The sequence below is a fragment of the Sturnus vulgaris genome, chromosome 10 (assembly GCF_052056855.1).
Source record: "Sturnus vulgaris isolate bStuVul1 chromosome 10, bStuVul1.hap1, whole genome shotgun sequence".
In the NCBI taxonomy this organism is placed as follows: domain Eukaryota; kingdom Metazoa; phylum Chordata; class Aves; order Passeriformes; family Sturnidae; genus Sturnus; species Sturnus vulgaris.
Window position 1 is genome coordinate 8667527 of NC_142252.1, and position 19640 is coordinate 8687166.

A 19640-nucleotide genomic window follows, 5' to 3' on the forward strand; every position below is an offset into this window, starting at 1 on the left:
TACACAACACATAGTTTATTCAAGATAACTTAATGCAAACAGCTCGAGGCATTTTGGTTACAAGCTGTAGGTTTCTTTATTACTGACTCATTCTTCTGGATACCTGGTGCTGGTTTCGCATTCTGCCTGAGACTGATTTTTGTAGATTTTAGTTTCTTCAGTTATTTCAAAGTGAAAAAAGAAGAAAAGAGGTTATAAGGAATATAAAACAAAAAAAAAACCAAAACCAACACACACACAAGAATTTCAGTCTTGAAGTTTCTCTTCACTGTTTTATGGCTTCTTTTGTCAGAAAACTCCCAAAACTCAATTTTTAAAATAAATATTTATGAAACAAGCATTTGCAAAATGTGCTTGCCTGCCAATTCCAGTGAATACTTACTGATTAACCATTTTTCCAAGACTACCTGGGTGTTTTTATACTGTCAGTTCATAATACAGTTCAGTGCATTGCCTTCTCCCAGAGCTCACACTCTGAAGCAGCAGCACATGAAAGCACTTTGCATTTGATTGAACAGAGTTTGGGTCTGTTCTGTTCCATATGCTGAACTGTAGAACATGTTTGCATAATCTGTCTGCAGGAGTAGACCAAAAAGCCTGGAAGAAAGGACATTAGATATGATAAACAACGGGAAGTTGTAGAGGCGAGGCATTTAGGACTATTTCCTGCATTTTATTGATAGGGAAACAATAAAAAGCTAATACTCTCCAGAGGTTTACAGATTATGAATTCGGGTTTTTTGTTTGGGATGGTTTTGTTGTGTTTTATCCACTCATTCAAGTGGCTTTTGAGGCTAACAAGTACATTGTATCCTCTGAGGATAAGTTCTGATATTCAGCCCAAGAACATTAAATCGATTTTGATTACTGTTCTCTTTCAGAGGCCTGTAGAGACAAGCAAGGTTCAGGGTTTTGATTTCAACCTGCTTGGATGAAGAAGGCAGCTGTTGGTGAAAGCAAGCCATGAGCCTGCTCAGCCAGCAGGAAACACCAAAAGGACAAAGAGTCCAGAAGAGAGATGCTATGGCTGTGATTCCCCAAAGGTTCCAGCCACCCTCTGAAGTAATTAGCAGCTGCAGCCTGTAATCACTGCCACTCAGGCAGGAGGGAAACCCAGCAGCAGCAGCCAGGGCACGATGCAAACCTCCCTTGCTCCTGCATGAGCCAACCTGGCTGCATTAGTGCACCAGGGCTTGCCCCAAGCATGGCACTGGCAGCTTTCTGTTGCCAGGATCTTCCCTCGTCACAGGGCTGCCAGATCTGACACCTCAGCCAAACCTCAGCATCTCACATTAGCCTGCCTCTTCCCAAAACAAAGGCAGCTCCTGGGTTTGCAAGATGGTGACACACAGGAAATCTTCCTTTGGTAGTGTTGCTAAAATAATGTGTAAGATAGCACATCAGGCAGTCTTTGTCTACAAGTAAAGGTTTTTTGCCTTTCCACTAATAAACACACTTCCAGTCTTCCTTTGAAAACCATGTTATTTCTTAGCAAGATATTTCTGGTCTTTTTATTTTCCTGCCTGCACTTAAACTCTAATCATGCTAATGATCTTCATCTTCTGTGCCTTCTGTCATGGTTTTTTTTTGTGACCTCTCTAGGGCTTGGCAATTAAAAACTCAGCTCTGGGTAAGGTGAGGTTTTTTGTATATATACATGTGTAAGTTTTATATGTATAAAGCACCTACCATCATACTGAGAAACATTATTTTTCTATTTTCACCAATTTATTTCTCTACTCACCAGCTCTGGTGTACTTGATGCCTCACTGTCTTGGGTTTGCCCACTCCCTTCTGCATTCCAGCATGAGCCTCTTCCAGGAGTCCTCTCTGGTTGGGAGGAGAGATTCTTGCCTATGGTTCAGTCCAGACATCCCATTGAGTCAGTTTGTGCTACAACAATAAAGACAGGATTAACTGGTTCAAGGCTTAAAGAATTAATTTAAGAGATGATGGGAAAGGTCCTTTCCCATGTCCCCTTCTTAGAGTTGGAGTTCAAGCTAACAATTTCTTAAGTTTCTGAAGTTTGTGACATTTCATTTTCTGAAGGCAGAAGTAGTCTGAATGGTTCAAAATTTGACCTCATTCTTTCAGAAAAGGGTGGCGTTTGTTTTAATAACGTCTCACTAATTTATGAATTAATGTCTCAGTTTTCTGAGGTACAAGAGCAGTCTGCTTCAGAGGAGTGGTATGTATATAACAAAACAAAAAAAAAAGTTTACATCTAATTCTTTAGGTTTAGTTTCTACTGTGCTTTAGGACTAAAAGACCAAGTACCCACTATCAGTCAGTCTATAAGAATGGTTTAATGTATTACTATACATAGTGAATATATAAAAACATATGACATAAATATTGTTTGGGGATTGGTTTATTTGTTTGCTTGTAATTAAAAGGTAAAAACCAGCAGCACTGTGGGAGACAGATACTCTTAAAAACAGAGAAACAGTAAGTTCAGAAATTTTTTTTACAAGTACCAATAACAGAATGAGCACCTTTAATCACAAAAGACATTTCTTTAGTACAAACAGCTAGACTGAAGCTTAAATATATTACATCTGCTCAGGTCAGTGCTCACAGGGAATGATACCAGCAGGGACAAACAAAGGAAGCGGGGACACACAGGATGCTGAAGTGTTTCCCAGGCCTCAGCAGTGCCATTCCCATGGTGTGTGGGTGTTGTGGACAGATGCAGCCCATGCTCTTGCCTTGTGGTTATCCTCCACAACTTCCCACCCACTTCATTTATTTCTGTCCCTTTTGGTGGCAGTGCCAGCTCAAACTCTGTCCAGATGGCCAAGGCCAGCCCCTGCCACACACACGATTGTCTCTGCCAGTGCCTTCCCTGCTGCACCAGCACAAACTCCTTCTCTTTCTGAGGCTTCAGCAGATACACCCATCCATGAATCCCAGCACCACAAGGAAAGTGAGGGAAGGTGCTCAGCCTGTCCCAGGCTGCTCACCTTTCACCATGCCAGAAGCTGGGTGGCTGCACAGTTGCAGCAGCCAGTGGTTGCCCCTGGAAGTAATGAGGCACACTGAAATCGTCGTGTGGGGCTGAACAGCTCTGGTAGAGCACATTTCCCTCCCAGGTCTGAGCCTCTGGCTGGTGCCCAAGGACCAGGAGTATCCCTTCCTGAGCAGAGGATGTTGCCACAGTGATCCATCTTGCTGTGGCTGCACAGAGAGTGCTGTCTTTTCCACAGCTATCATAACAATTCTGGGAGTGTATTCCAGTCTCCAAGCTGTGTGTATGCTGTCTGCATTCTGAAACCACATATAAGGTGGTGGGCTCATGGACCAGTCTCAGAAAACCTCAGCTCTGCACCAAAGTCTCTCTCAGGGTCTTCCCTGGGTCAGCACCTTTTCATCCCAACACACATAGCCCAGCACACCAAAGATTAAAGCTACCCCTTAACCAAGACAGGACACAGTGAACCAGAGGCTGTCCCACATCTCCTCCTTCTAAAAGAAAAACAAACATGACTTTTTCTGGTTTTTCTTGTGCTGGATTGATAGCTCTGCTTTCCCCACTGTGTTTTAGCTTCATAAGAGGGGACATAAATCAAGGTCCAAATTCTCAACCCTTCTCTGTGCCCATCACTTTATGGACTACCCTTGTCACACAAGAATCCTTTTTTTATTTTTTTTTTTAACTGAGCTGAGATAGTATATATTTTATTTGCAGCTTTTGTTTTGTTCTAGTCCTGGCTTGCCTCCATCCACTTTTGTCAGCTAGGATTTTGCTGCTTTGTTTTCCAGTTGCACCATTTGGGTTCAGTGGATAAGCTGTTCAGTCTGAAAGCTCCCACACAGGCAGCAGCATCCTTGCTCAGGCTTGCTCTTGCCCCATCAGGCTTGACAACTCTTCAGAAATGATTGATGCAGTAGCCCCAATGCCCTCCCTTAGGATGACAGCACTCAGGAAAGCTGTCAGTGCTCAAGCAGAAAGGATAACCCCAGAAATGATGGCTTGTTTTAGCTTATCTCCAGAATCACTTACTCAAAGATCATAAATACATGGATCAGGGTTTCTACCTTCATGAGTTCCTGGATAATTGACACTGAGAGCTGTATTTCTGCAGTAGAATGTGGATGAACCTCCCCTGAGTAACAATGCCATGAAGCAGCCAATATCTACAGTTAATTTGGTGCATTCTGTGGTTCAGAGGTCATGGAGGCCCATGTAAAACATCTGCCCAGGTTCAAATAACTGCAGATAATTCCCCTCACAGAGGATTCTTCTAACTGTGCCTGGAGGGGTAAGAGGCACATGGTGTGTGAAGCAACAGGAGTCAGACACCTTATGTTGCACTGGCCTTATGTTATCATTCTCATGCCCTGTGGCATCAGAGGAAGCTATTTTTGGCAATCATATCATAAGGAAGGTCCAGGAAGGTAATCCAGATGGCAAAGAGCTGTATAAAGCAAATTCTGAAGAATTTCCCACTTTTTTCATATACTAGACCAAAGGTAGTGCTCCTACCTGGTGCCTTTATGCCTGCCCCTTGTGACTGGATATTTGTTCAGGTTGAACAATCATTTGTGTTAAATAAATGGCACATATCAAAGCACTGGTTTTAGTAACTTGTAAGGAAAGGCTGGGTATTAGGCCTAAAGTAGCTTTGAGAGAGCTCAGAACACCAGCTTCTCACATCCATCCATTTCTGCCAAGAGCACTTCAGATTCCCTGTGCTTCTCAAGAAACCATTTCTCACTATCATGTCAGGACAGCCCTGACCTCAGAGGTGCTCTGGACTTTGCTTTCTTAGGGTGGCTATTTCTGTCACAGAAGAGCTCCTGGTAGCTTGCCATGGTTTCTCTCAATAAATCTTCACATACCCAATTTTTATAAGCTTTTTCTCCGTATAAAGTGTTGAGCAATCTAATATTACATCATTTGTACTGAGTGTTCACTGTCATTAAGGACAGAGAACTGCCTACTGAATATTATTTCCTTTCAGAGGGAAAACAAATATATTTTTATTAAGCCTGAGTGTTTCAGGCTCAGCAAGTCTGACCCCAGCCTTTCACAGTGTGTAGAACCAGTGTCAGGCAGCCACGAAACATCACAGATCTCCCTCACCTCTCAGGAGTGGTCTGTTCACAATTGCAGAGCAACACAGGACAACTGAATTCCAGTTCAGCAGCATTTAGAGTCCAGTTTGCATAGAAACAAATAATTACCCAAGCATCAAAGACAGTCAGTCAGAACCCAGTATCCGTGCACTGTATTCAAGGTGTACCGAACGTTGCTGGTCTCTTTTTGTGATCATTAGGACTGGCTCGTTCTAAGATGCTATGATTAAACAGATTCAAGGTACATTACATCTCTGGTAATGACCCTCATACCTTCAAGACTCGATTCTCCAGTTTCCTGTAACACACCACATCTCTGGGCACTGCCATGGCAACTGTGTGCACAGCAGTGGCATCTGTGCACACGCGGCTAGTTACTTCCCAGATGGACTTGGGCTGTGCTCCCAGGTGGAACACACAGGTCCCTCAGAGCAGCTGACTCCTACTTTTATTAAGTTGCTCTCAAAACAGTGCAGTACTAGAGCAGCAGAAGCTAAAAGCCAATTCCAAGCAATGAAGACAAAACAGAGCTCATGGATCACTCAAGCAGTGCCAGCGGCTCCTTTGATTCTGCATCCATCTTTCCTAAACATGCTGCATTCAGCAACTCACACCTCACACCTAAGGCTAAAACATTTCTTCTCTTGTACAACCCTCTTGCCAAGCATCTCTTATATTTTATTACCAATTCCTGTTATTTGGGTTGTTATTCCCTTGGTGTGACTGGCTGCCTCCCAGCTGCCTCTGACACCAACAGAGATGAAGTGGGGGAAACAAGAGCAGCAGATACTCTTTCTTCAGTCCCCACCACACTCAATGCCCTGCACTCACTGATCCATTCTTGCTGGATCTAGAGAGTGGGAGAACTGCCACTGCTAGCAAGTGGGATGGTGATAAATGCCATTATCTTCTTAATTCTGTATAAAAATCTCTGTTGGAATGTTTAAAAAAATCCAAATAGAAAAAAAACAATACCAACCAAAAAAATTTCACAAATCAAACCAAATCAGCCAAATTCCATTGTCCTCAACAAATCTCCTTGTCCTCAAGGTCTTCACATTTTGCCTTTTGCAGACTCCCTTAAAACTGGCAATTATAATGGATTTTGCTGTGTCTGACTGGAAATCTCTAAGCAGTCATTCGAATATCAGGCACTTCAAGATAGATCATGACAGCACCATCTCTATTCACACTTCTCCAATATGCCCTTGATAAATCATCTACTATATTTTCAACTCCTTTTCTGGATTGGCATTCAAACCTTCACTTGGTATTTCTGGAGTGTTAACAGCTGTCTCCCTATTCCTGGTGAATGCTTAGTGAAGGTTCTTGAAAATAATCTCAAACACCCAGGGATCTGTTCGTAGGGCTGCTCGAGTTTTCCATGGATGCACTCTGGACACCATGAGGGCACTGCTGTTGCAGTCACCCCTGTGACACTGGTATCTGGGTTTGCTAAACACTGCTTGAGATTAGAGATACACTTATAAGAGACAATGCAGAGGTGGGATGGGAGATAAGCTGCAACATAAAAAGAGCAGATGGGGAACTGAGGCACGCTTGGCTTTCAACCAAATATGCAGAGCATGCTCTATATAAAATACGAGAGAACGAGGAGGTGGCACTGAAAACCCTTAAATCTGTCAAAGGAGAAAAGAATAACAATTCGGGATTATTAACAATGACCCATTTCACAGCTCAGAAAGAAACCAAACCCTCCAGTGGCCAAAGATTTAGCTAATTCTCTGGGGACTTGGGTTCAGTCCCTGACCTGTGAACAAACTCTCAGTGCAACCTTTAGGAGATCACTTCATTCGCTTTCATCTACCTCCCTGTCTGTAAAATGGGAATAGTGACTTTCTTTCCTGTGGTGCCAGACAGCAAGAATTTGGAACATGGAGATGCTCAGATATCACAGAGTCTACTACTGTTCCTAAAAAAGTTGAATATTCCTCATCCTTATGAGTAGTTTTTGATATGCATGCAACAGAGGGTAGCTAGCAAAATGAAACAATTAGTTCTGTGACATTTTCAGCTGCCTAATGAGTTTCTCTTCTGCTTGTCACATAAGTATTTCAGAATTGGAGCTTGTGTTACCAGTTCTCAATATTTTATGCTTTTTCAGCCTGAAATTCAACAGCTGTTTCAATATTGCAGTTGGAGCCAACATATTCCATATAGACTTTCTTCAGTATGTTGCAGTTTTTAAAAACCTTTGCCATGCCTCTTTGCTTTTCATGGCTTGATCATGGCTACCTCTTCATTAGAAATCTGGCAGTTGAGGTTTTTTCCTACAAATGTGTGAACTGAGTTTGTTTTAATGTCAGTGAGAATAATTTCTCAGAAAATTCAGGTTTCTGTCCCAGCACTTTCCCCCCACTCTACCAAGCTGCACATCATGTGCTTGTTAGTCAGTTTTCCACAAAAATACCACAAAAGTCATGCACAATACTGCTCTTTCCAGCCTTTCTACTTCTCTTTCTAGGTTCAAGAAAGTATTGTATTTATCACACATGTTATCAGAGGGCTTTTTTTTTTTTTTTGGTCCAGACCTTGTTTCTTGGAACTGGCCCAGAAAAAAAATTCCTTATGACAGCCCTATATGCTATTGTTGTTAGTATTATTCTCTCAAAAGTACTGTACTGCATTGAGGAGAAGTCTCCTTTTTACTCCTCCTGGCACATTAAAAATCCATCTAGTGGGATCTATACTCTGAAACTGGCCTTTCTCTCCTGTCCTGAACTAATCTCCCACTTATGTTCCCTGTCCTGATTTCACCAGACCTAATGGGATATAAATGTCTTGCTTCCTGCTATTAGAAATCATTACAATGCCTGTATTGATTTTAAAATTAAATTGACATTATCTTTGTCACCTGTACATAGATAAATATTCTTTCAAGTTTTTATTCCTGCTGTGTTGCACATCCCACAAGAAGGAGCCCCTTTCTTTTTTGGAAGGACTCACTGCAGCAGATCCATCACTGTCCAGGGCTGGAACACACCTGCAGATTATTATCCCTGAAAAGCTTTTAGTCATATGGGCCACTTGAAAGAGATTTTTTTTAATTCAGTATTTAGGACAAAGGCAAATATACCTTTGTATTTGATAGTACTTGAAAGTACTATGAGGAAAATGGAAAAAAGTATCTCTTGTGTGAGCCTTCCTTCACTGCTGGATGCCTTTTCCTCTTGGTTCCTCCCTCCTGCTCATGGGGACCCAGCTGTGCCACGAGCCCTGCCTGGTGACACAGCATCAGCAGAGAGAGCCATGGGGACCCACATCTTCCCAGGGCTCAGCCAGGCAGAGCAAAGGGTTAAAAAATCGTGAGGGGTTTCTCTGTGAGCCATGGAAAGGACTAAGAAAACGGAAACCAGCCTGAATTTAAACTGAGGACCTCATTCTTCCGCCAAGCCATTCGGTTCCTTAATCAACTGGGGCCTTGTTTCACAGGCAGTCATCAGAGGCTTTACAAAGTCGTTCAGACAAATCTGTAAGGGGAGATCCACAAAGGATGTTCTTTTCTGTGCCACTCTCTACCTAGAATATGCAATGCTGGGGACAGGGCTGCCCTCAGTGGTGCTTCTGTACCGTGGAGCACAATGCACAATGATGCTATAGGATACTTCCACTGCTGAGCTCCTGCTTATTTAAATATGCATTTAATTAAGGAAACTACTGTAGGAAATTAAGCAACGAGCTTTCCCAATGGTACTTCTCCTCCTTCCTAGGAGAAAATCTTTCTCAGGTTTCGGAAGTCCTGCAGTCTGCTCCTAGTCAGACTTTTCCTTCTCTCATTAGCTGTGCAGTCATGTTGCTTATTAGATTTCTAGCTTCTAAGGAAACAATTCCTTTTCTTGTTTTCCTTGTCAGTCTAGTAATGCTTTAAATGATTTCTGAGAACTACACTTTTATTAGTCATTATTATCGAGTCAGGAGAAAAAAAACCCTCACATAATAGCAGAAATCTGATTATTCCAGGAAACTTTGAAATTCCCTTCTCCAGTGGTATCCTTTGATGTGCCTATTAAATAAATAATGATTTTTACATCTAAGGTTTATCTTACAGTGCAAATACACCATTATTTTCAGTTTTAAAAACACTTTTCATTGTTAGCCACTGTAAACACGAGCTGAAGCTGTGATTCAGAGTGCTTGAAGCTGACCTGCCCAGGTATGGGGCAGTGTAATTTTTTCACATTAACAACTTGTGAAGGAGAAATGGGCCATGGAGACAGAGGCACTGCAACAGGGGAGGGAAAGAAGAGGTTAGATCAAAATAGAAATGTCATGCAGGCAAAAAGAAACTAGCAGGCACTCTAAAGACAGAAACACATCTGATTAGAAACAGAATATGAGTCTTTTCATAAGATTTTTCAATCACAGCCTCAGGCACTTTGTTTGACAGTGGGAAATAGGATGGCATTTCTAGAATGGTACAGAATTGAAAATAATAATAAAAAAAGATCAGAGTTTACTGAAGAAGGAACTCACTAAAGACTTCAGCAATGGTCAGGACATGCAGGACATTGCTATGTAAAGCCACCTAAAGCAATGTATTTTTTAGTGTGATAATGGCTTTTACTGTTAAGTGTGCAGTCTGGAGCCCAGCACTGCTCAGTACCTGTTCAGCTCTCTCCAGGTCTGCCAGGACTTGTGGTCTGTGCCAGTGACTTGTTCCCTCACTGTCCCCTGGGAGGCTGGGAATTGCCTCATTTGCAGCCTGGGATGGAGCTGTGCCACTGTGGGCAGGGGCAGGGCCAGCTGCACATCCTGAGCTGTGACAGAGGAGCTCTCGTAGAGCCCACAGGCTTTTGTAGGGAGGTGTGTTACCTGGGCACTGAGAGAACCCCAAGCTTCTCTGCATCATCTGAGCTTCACCCACAGCATCCTGGCGTGGGGAAACCCCTCTGACACCACACACGATCCTGTGCTGGCGTTGGTTTGGGTGCCTGGTGCTGGGCTGGAAGGCAGGACAGGACACCCGTGGAAATGCAGGGGGCATTGCCCACCTGGGCAGTGTTTGGCTGTGTGTGTCAGAGAGCATCCCTGCAGCACCAGGAGAGCAGGAGCACTGGGACTCACAGCAGCACTGCCGGGGAGAGAGCAGAGCAGAGCACACCAACACCGAGCACTGCGAGAACAGAGTGGGCAGGACAGGGGAGGACAAGCTGCAAAAAACGCCTATGGTTTTTTTTACTTTTATCCATACTTCTGTGTCCTGAGTTCTCTAAGGTTTTGCGGGGCTTTTTTCGGTTGGTTTGGGTTGGGGTTTTTTTGTTTTGTTTTGGTTTTTCATCACAGATTAAACCCAGAAGTCTTCTCCTGTCTCTCACTTTCAATTCCCACCTATGTCTTCCCAAAATTTCCCTGATCTGCTGCTCCGCCCAGAAGTTTTTAACACCTGTTGTTGCCACTCTGCAAGCACACTCATCAGACAAGAAGCAATCACCACAGGCTTCTCAGCACAGAGAAGCAATCTTGTGCTCTGGAAGCAAGGCCCCATGCAACAGATTGCTGGGAACTGGGAACTTACCCTGGCAGAATGCTGCTCTTCCACTTGTTTCCCAAAATGGATGTCCATTGCCAGAAACCAGAGGTGATAAACCTGGGAAGTGTTTATACCTGGAATGGAAAAGCTGTGTTTAAAATGAAGGCATAAGAAGAGCAGTGGTAAAAGTGTTTATTTTGGGTTGTGCTTCCTCGCAATGCTGTGTGAGCACTGAGCCCCAGCCCTTCTCCAAGACCTTTGCCATCCCTGTCCAGAAGCAGGAGCAAGGAACAGTAAAGGAGATGGAAGTGAGCTGTGCTCAGTAATAAAGTGAATGTGAGGGAGGGCATTTATCTGGAAAACAGAGTTTCTTCCTGTCCTCCAGACTGTTCACCTGTATAAATGTATCAGCAAGTCCCATCAAACCATCCTTAGCTGGTTTCTTCCAAGTGATATTTCCAAAAGAAGGCTCCTCATTTTGCAGTCATGCTTCCTGGAGCTTGGTGCAAGGCTCCAGATTTCGTGTGCTTCCTACATGAAGTAGCTAAGAGGAGCTCTCAACGGTTTTCTAATTTTCAGTCTCCTGAGCTGCTGGATCCAGTTCAGCCCTGAGCATTATTCACTTCTGTGCAATCCAGTTTCTTCTTACACAATCCAGTCTAAGTGAAGGCTATCAAACAGAGCAGCATTTCTCCTGCAGCCCTAGCAGATAGAGCCTCCTAGGTCAGATTCTTGTATGCATAGTTATTGCCTGACACAAACTGAGCCTGCAGTGAACATCATCTGCTTCGGACTGGGTGAACAACATGGTCTGAGTCACCTACAGCTTGGGGATACCCAGAGGCAGGAGAAGGGAGAGGGTGGGAATGCACACGTGAGATGTGAGGAGGCCACCTCTGTTGGAAGCAGCTTGCATTTAAATGGGATGAAGCATTTCATTAATCTACACCCTCAGTTACACAGGATTTAGCTTCCAGGCCACTCTTAGTCATCACAGTTTGCAGCGTCCCTCGCAGAGGCTGCTCCACAGGCGTGTGCCACAGCACACCTTCATTTCCAGCACTTCTGGCTCCCTTGCTTGGCCTGGCAGCTGATGGAAGGGCTTCTGCCTCTCAGCCCCATTAGTTCCTTACCAGTCAGGGCAGCCAAAGCTGTACCTGCTGTGAAGACCCTTCCAATGCTCCTCTCAGACTCAGGGATGCAGAAGCCAAGAGAAGCCTTGGCCCTGGGGTCTGTCCATGTCACAGCCCAGCAGCTGTGCCTGCTGTGGGCAGGAGTGACCAGCCAGATGGTTCTGCTGCTGCTGCTCATCAGTCAGCATCAGCCCAGCTCCAGACAAACATGTTTAGCATCTCCAGAGCAAGCTGTGATTATATCCTGGGCAGCACAGAAAGCCACAGGCAGGTAAATTAACAGAGAACAAAAAATTAGTCTCCAGTCTGTTTGGCTTGCCAAACTGCAATTGGTTTCATGTCCTCAACTGAGTTCAAACACGACAGCAGTTCCCAACACAGAACAAGACTTAGCAAAAGCCCTAAACCTGGCACGGTGGGGATGGCAGCTCCTGCTGCCTCAGAGGATGAGCTAATCAAATTACACAAGAGGAAGAGAGTGACAGTGTTCAACTTTCACCTTTTCTGAACTGTTGCAATTTTTCCAGGAAGGGTGTTGGTTCTTTCAAGAAATCAGTCATCTCCTGTAGATTCACACAGTGAAAGTGCTCACAGGTACTTTTAAGAAGCAGCCATGGGCCACACATGTGGTTCTCAGCCCCAAGTCTGCTGAACAGCCTAGCTTCTCCTTTCTTTACATCTGTGGCAAGGCATGGTAGCACTGTCCCTGTCCAGCAGAACTTGTGAGCAGGCCCAGAGCTTTACCCACCTGCTTTGGCTGCAGTTCTGTCCCTGGGTAAGTGAACCCAACATGGAAGTCACTGTGGTCCTCTCCTTGCCCTTGCACTGGCTGCATGCTCCCATCTCTCTTCCTTACATCAGTGGTGATATTTATCTGACCTCTGGGGCTGAGCTGAGCTCCAGCCACAGCTGGGCAGAAAACTAACCCCACAAGGAAAAAGGAACATGCTGGTTTAAACCATATCCATAAAACCAGAACTGATCTGAACTGTCTATAAGACAGTTTCAAACTCTAAACTTTGGCTCACTTACTTACTGTAAACTTAGGCTTCTCGTTATCATCTGCAAGATGTCAGATACGTTTCACAACCACAGACAAATTTTTGAAAACATGAGTATATCTAAAGACCTTGTTCTTCAGGAAGTCTTTCTTTCTCAACTCAGGGGAAAAAAAAGAAAAACCCCCAAATCTGCTTCCTTCTTTCTTAACTCAGGGGGGAAAAACCCAAATCTGCTTCTAGGAATTTTTTTGAAGCATTTTCAGGAAATGAAGATTTGCAAGATAATTACCCCCTCTGCAAACAATGAAAAACAAACAAAAAGAAAAAGAAAAAAAAAAGAGAGAGAAGAAAGAAAATTTCAGTTGAAGAAGCAAAAATCTTGGATAATTTCTCATTGTCTTTTACTGGAATCCAATAAACACATTACCAAATTACACTGTATATTTTACTAGGCTAACTTATCTCTGTGTGTATTAGAGGCACAGCATGAAGAAAAACAATAAAAAATATTAACCTCCTTTGTATAACTCAGTAGAGTTATAAAAGATGTAATTGAATAAACTACATTTGACAAGAACAAATGGTGACATTTCCATTTAATGTTGTCTTTTTGGCTTCCTGACAAAGAAAAGCTTAAGGAACCATGAGTTTTGTTTCCTAAGGGCAAGTTCTTCTTCTTGTATCAACTCAGCAATCAATAATAAAGTATGAGCATAAGCACTTTTAATTTATGAACTGTATACTTTGAGTGAGTTTAGTTTAATCTTACGCACGTTGCTGTGTGTTTATTTTTGTTGTACTGCATAGAACTGCTTAATGGAAAACACTGCATTAAAGCAATAAAGCAGCCATATATGTAGAAAAACAGAAAAGGATTAATTAAGACACAGTGAAATTAACACTGTGCTGCTTTCTTGTAAGCAGAGGAGCCCCGTTACATTAAAGGGAGCAAAACCCCCAAACAGGGAGCTTGCACTGATATCATCTCTCAGCAAAAGAGCATCAGATGACCAGGCTTCCTCTTCCCTGACAATCATTTGCTACCCTTTCTTCTCAGAGAGTAGAGTTCAGCACTCCTGGATTTTGGTATTGGCTTAGGGACAGTTTTGTAGCCACTTCCAAATTCTGTCAGTGTGGCTTGTCCAGCATGTCCCCCCCAAATCATCACTCCAGTGGATCTGCCAGCTTGCATGAAGCTGGGAGTCAGCCAGGAGGGGTTATGTGTCTTGCTTTTAAACTGACCTAGAAAGGGCTTACCAACAATAGCACTTGTCTATAAAAATATCACTCCCATTTGTCCCTGGGAATAGGGAGTGGACTTTATGAGACTAGCTGTGGGGTGAATCACTGCTGTCCATTACTCACAGCTGAAATGGGATGTGACCTGCACCTGGTGTTATGGAGAGGGTGGCTTTTCCCACCCAGCTCTCATTTAGACCTGATAAGGATTTCACAGTGTGTATTTCTCCTGTCAAAAGCACACTCTTCCACTTTGGACTACTGATGTTAGGCACAGATGGGCTTCTGGTTGCCATGCAGGTGATAATATTCCAGTGAGTTCAGTTAATATTAAGTGGAAAGTGGATCAATCTGCATGTCTCTCTAGAAACAACAAACCAACCTTCCTGAGAATCAATATGATAATACTCTGAATGTGAAGCAAAAATATAAACACAGCAACAAGGAGCACATGTCATATGGTGACTCCAGGAGCTGTTAAGAAACTGCAATATCATGCAACAAGAAAAGAAGGACATTTAACAGAGAGACCATCCTTCAGAACTGTATTCTAATTAATGCATTAATTATCAGATTGCAGATCATCTATACATAGCCATAAGCTTTACCTACCAAATCCATGTTCACATGTCCACAGCCAGGAACAACGCACAGGAGGAAGAGGCAGACCCAGGCCAGCTGCCATGTACATCATGGATGTCCTAGGAGCATTGAGGGGCTGGAAAGAGCCCTCTCACCCCCCTTGGCAAGGGAACACAGGGCTGAGGCAAACCCACGTTTGCATTATTGAATGTGGGGTTTTTATTCTTGGCCCATGAAAACATGATGAGACAAAGCAGCAGGCAAGGAGGATTAGTTTGGTAATTCTATCTCAACCCACATCACACACAACAAAGAAGAGATACTTGCTCACCAAACTGCTTCAAGCACAGATAAAGTGCTCATGGCCATGTGTGGGCTCAAACAGCTCACATGGACCTTGGCTTTCTCAGAGAAGTTTAACTTCTCAACACGGTTATGCAGTCAGTAATTCATGGAAAACTGTATTATCTGGCATTTCTACAGCAGCCAAACTGAGGTCTCTGATAGCCTGCTCTGGTTAATTAGTGTCAGCTTTATTACTTCCAATATATGGAGGAAGGCTCTTCAGGAGAGCATAGAATTATGGTCCCTTCCACCCCAGAGTGGCCTGGGTTGGAAGGGACCCTAAAGACCATCCAAGTTCCAGCCCTCCTGCCCTGGGCAGGGACACTTTTCACTAGACCAGGTTGCTCAAAGGATATGAAGAGTATATTTCTTAACATGCTTTATATTACCAGTAGTCTGAATTCTGCTAAGTGTTTAAATAAAATAGAAATTAATCAACTAATCAAAACAGAGGATTGTTTGACTCAAGACAGTTGGTGTGTCTCATCATACCAGCAGGATTCTCGTTTATTTAAACATGAATGTATGTGTATGTGTACGTGCAAGAAAATAAAAAAAAATTGCTGTGTTCTAAACAAATTTCAGGCAAGCAAAACCCACAGGAGACAGAACTAGGAAAGACACCCTGTGACTGGTTTTGGATCTGAAGCAAGAGAAATGCATTTTGGCCTTAGTTCGCCAATGTGCTCACCCCAGAAAAGTCCATGTTTCATCCTAAACTTCTCAGTGAGGGACAGCACTGAGATGTTGGACACAGGTGAAAGATAAAACACGTGCAAAACCACTGAACAACTGGCAGTGCTGGGGCAAGCCCTGGCTCAGGGCTGGTGCTGATCCATCTCCCCTGAGGCTGCAGGCAGGCAGATACTCATTTCCTGATGAGCAGGGCAGCATCTTCATTATCCACATGCAAACACAGAGAAGGATGTCACAAACTAACCTGGAATGTAGAAACAATTTGTGCATTAGCAGAATGAAGGAAAACAGTACATGAGTGATTGCAGTCCTCGAGGAAGGGAAAACAGAAGAACGTTGTCAAAGCTTAAGTAAAACACAAATGAGAGTGTTTGTGTGTTCCCTCATCTGCAGTCTGAGCTCTCCAGCCGGCTTACGCAGGCTCTCCCCTCACTACAGCACTGAGACAAGAAAAATCATGTGCTCAGCTCAGTATGCCATGATTTAATGCCCTAGAAATAAACTTAATTTTCAGTATTTTAAATTTTTTTTTAAAATTTCAGTTGGACCCAGATCACTTTTTCAGAAAGATCATCACAGTTTTACCTTTTCTACTAACAGTGAAATTATTATGGATGCAAATTATCACATTATAGTCGTTGCCACGGAAATAAACTGCAATGTTATAGGCACAAAAATAATGAGCCTGCTGCAAAAGATGTGGCAGCCACAGCTTCAGGGAAGTGCTTTTTTGGTAGCAAATGATGAACCAATTGCTCCAAACCTCTTGAACTACAGGAGGTAATACAGCAGCCCCATTTTGCATTTTTATAGGACTGTGCATAATGCCTCAAGTAATTTTAGAAACAGAGTGCCACGTACCTCATGGCTGGAGGTTAAAGAGTAGTTTTGTCATACCAGGAACTATTGTGGGACCTTCTGAAGGGTCTTTGCACTACAGCCTGTTCCTCCCATGCTGAAACACAATCCCAGGTGCCAAAAATCCAAATCTCTTTTGTAGTGATAATGGTGATAATGTGTACACCTGTGCATAACTGAGACACCTCAGAGCAGACCCATCCTTTCAGGATTCTCCCTTAGGCAGATTGCTCCACTGGCCATATCCTTTGAGCCTGTAGCCGTGTGACATCACAGAAATGGATAAGGGGGCCAGAGTCTGATGTGGTTTAGGGACCCATTTTAAAGCATGAAAAGGAAAGAAACCTCACTTCACAATCAGCTGAAGACAGATTTTGGGAAAGGCCATCTCCTGATGTTGCTCAGAGGATCCAGCAGAGCACTGGGAGCACCAGGGGCCCCAGACAGGCTGTGTGCAGAGCTGCTGTGGGGGCACACACCTGGAACTCGGGTGGAAAGCACGGGAGTGGCTGGTGTGGAGAGCAGCACTCAGAGAATTCCTGACTCCCAGGAGAGCTGGTTTGCATCCTGTGCAGCCTGACCCCAGGCCAGGGGAGAAGGGGCTGTGGAGGCAGCTGCTCTCCTGTGCTACCTGTTCACAGCCAGCAGTGGTGCCTGGCTTTTCCAGAGGGCATGTCTGTGCCAGGGAGGGGACAGGGGACAGCGGGGCTAGAGAGGACACAAGCCCTCTGCTCTCACCACAAACATCTTCCTTCAGTTAGCAGAGACACAAAGGTTTCTATAGAGATCCTCAATGTTCCGTTTTCTAATCTGCTTGTCTAGCCCCACCAGAGGAATCAGAGGATCAGGCTGGCACTGGCTCCCATCCACATCCCTGCCTTCCTTGATGCTAACCCACCCTCTCCAGCTGGGATCCTGCCTTGTTTGGGCACAGCTGCAAGTCCCCAGCCCTGGCAGCTGCCTGTGCCCAACCTGCACGGGTGCTGGGCTGCTGGCCAGCCCCACCAGCCACCCTCCCTGGGCGGCACAGGGGCAGGCACAGCAGGACAGAGCCAGTCCTGGCTCCTGGAGCATCCAGAGGCTGCTCTGGATGGGATGGTGGGCACTGCCAGAGCCCACCCCCTGTCCGTGCTGTGGGTGCCACAGACAAATTCTGCTCTCCCATCTCAGGCAGACTCATGTCACAAACAGTCAATTAGCTTTGTGGAAGTTAAATAAACAAATAGAGAGAAGATTATAACTGATTAACTGAAGGGCAGGAAACATGAGAAGCTGGTTTGCTAGAAAGAAAAGCTCTTGTGCTGAGATCTCCAGTAATTAGCAGCAACGAGACCTAAAGAAATTTATGAGGGAAAAAAAAATTCCATGAACCCTTCCTGTTTAAATGTTCTCCTTTCATATGTTTTGCTTGGAAGACTAACTTAAAACACAAACACAGACTGGGTCTCAAATATGGAATAGATTCATGTTCTGCAGCAGTCATATACTTGGATGCAAAGCAAATGACTGTGTATCAGTGCAAGTCCTCCTCCCCCCCCAAATTATGTATTTTGTTAACAGCTATCAGACTGACAGCTCTATCCCCTCTCCAAGCACCTGGAAGGCAATTTGGTTACTGCTGGAAAATGCTGGAAATGCTCCTTGGAGCACAGCTGAAGACTGAAGCCACTGGAGAACCAAAAGGTTCTGCCAGGACTGACCAGTGAGGCTCAGTAATAATTTAGCAATTCCAGCCCAGCCATGGCCTGTGTGACCTGTTTAGCAGTCTGCAGTGGAGCTGCTGTTGATTATGCAGAAGCTTACCTGCTTTCATTACACTGCTCAGAAGTGTCCTCCACCTGGCCCCTGGAGCAGCACAGTCTCCCAAGACAGGTAATGAAATCCCTAGGCAGAGCTGAAACCTTGACCTAGATTTCAGTGGCTCTCCAAGCTGTATTTATGCATCCTCAGCATGGCTGTGTTGACTCCTTTAAATTGCAGATAAACTGAAAATTAAAGAGAGCCCTGCAGATCCTGGCTTTGCCTTTCATTGTTGGATAACTCAGAGGACAACTTGAATCAAAACTGAGACTTGCTCAAATTGATTGCAAACCTTAGCATACACTTGGAAAAGCAGCATGAGCAGGCCAGCAGTCGTTTCATTGTAAGGAGGATGGCAGGTCTGATCCTGACTGAATGCATGGAGCTCATTAGCATCGAGTTATTATTCTGCATTATGGTGTGTCCCCGGTGCAATTACAGCTCCAGGATGCTGCTCTTTGCACATGGCTAAGGATGGTGATTACACTTAAATACAAAGGTCAAGGAAAAAAGTACTATTCTATTTCCCTGAAAGTAAATTGCAAAAAACTTAAGGTAAATTTGCATATCAATGCAAAGTAAATAAAGTAAATAAACCCCAACTGTGCTGGGGTGTCCTGCCCCCTTTCCAATACAGGGTAGCACTTGGGTATTTGGACCTGACTTCCAGAAACCATCAGCATCAGTCAGACACTTCCCAATCAGATATCAGTGGCAGCAGGATAAGGCCACTGCAGAGGATCCTGAAAAATACAAGTACAAATACAGAGCAGCCCTTCCTCCCCTTCCAAAAACAACCACTCATGGATTTGGGGAAGAAAGAACCCAAACCTGGCCACTTTCCATTACAGCATATGAGGGCTGTTTCTGTGCAGGAGCTGGGGAGGTTGTTAACACCCTATAATATCTTGTGGGAAATGAGCAGAGCAGGGGGCTCCTATATTTCCTTTGCTAATTTGCCACTTTTGCAAGTGTGGAGCCCTTTTTCCAGGCGACAGTCATAGACACAGGAGGAGCTGTTTGACTCTGTGAGCAGTGATCCTGTATATGGTTAAAAACCTCCCTGTGGACAAGCTGGAGGTCCCTGGCTGGGGCTGCTCCCGGGCAGAGTGAGAGTGGGTATCAATGCTCTTTGGAGCCTGCTGAAGCCTTGTTCGCATTACAAAGCAAATGAGTGGGTGACAATTAAAGTGGTGTGTATTTATATTTCTGTCTAAAAAGAGCTCTCCCACAGTCCCACTCCATTTATTTCAGCAGAGCACTGAACTGCCATTAATTTACAGTCACCAGAAGAGAGAAGAAATTAGAACATTTGACTTCTTTAAATAAATATTTTCTATTTTAGTGCCCAACACTGTGCACTTCCTTCACAGCCCAGGCAAAAGGTATCAGTGAAGGCTGACAATACTTGTAACA

At 44.1% G+C, this 19640-nt stretch overlaps 1 long non-coding RNA gene across 1 annotated transcript in view; it reads right to left on the bottom strand.

Moving 5' to 3' along the window:
* Positions 1–244: 244 nt before the first annotated feature.
* The window catches only part of LOC148222632 (uncharacterized), a 30303-nt gene continuing 10907 nt past the window's right edge, over positions 245–19640 (bottom strand). The window contains exons 2-4 of the long non-coding RNA XR_015805660.1: positions 10616–10704; positions 1745–1893; positions 245–597 (exon numbers count right to left, since the gene is read on the bottom strand). This is a non-coding gene — a long non-coding RNA (uncharacterized LOC148222632). The remainder of the gene's footprint in view (positions 598–1744; positions 1894–10615; positions 10705–19640) is intronic.